We start from the raw sequence: 408 nt of genomic DNA on the forward strand, positions 1-408 counted from the left end.
CCTTTTTGCAGCAAGGGTTGGAGCGAAGGCTGTCTCCCTCCACCCTTAAAGTCTACGTCGCTGCGATTGCTGCTAACCATGGCCCCGTGGAAGCGTGGGCGACCCCCAACACGTTCGCTAGACTCTATAGCCTTCGTGTGGAGCCGATATCTTCCTATGTTCTCACCTCAAATGGGTGGAGGCACTGAGAGGACCCGGTTTAGTGTTGTCTTGCTAAAACTGCTCCAGAGTGTCCGTACTGTAGGCCCTGTCAAGCTCCTCCGTCCCCTCGGCAGCCAGAAGTGGCGGAACGGCCGGCGCCAGGCCCTCACTCGCTGAATCCGTGAGAACCGGTAGAGGGCTGGGTTCCATATGTAGAGGCCTAAGTGGTTCCCATATGTGTAAAGTCCACGGTATAGCCTCAGAGCC

This window comes from Sinocyclocheilus rhinocerous, unplaced genomic scaffold, assembly GCF_001515625.1.
Source record: "Sinocyclocheilus rhinocerous isolate Xijiao unplaced genomic scaffold, SAMN03320098_v1.1 scaffold3065, whole genome shotgun sequence".
NCBI lineage: Eukaryota > Metazoa > Chordata > Actinopteri > Cypriniformes > Cyprinidae > Sinocyclocheilus > Sinocyclocheilus rhinocerous.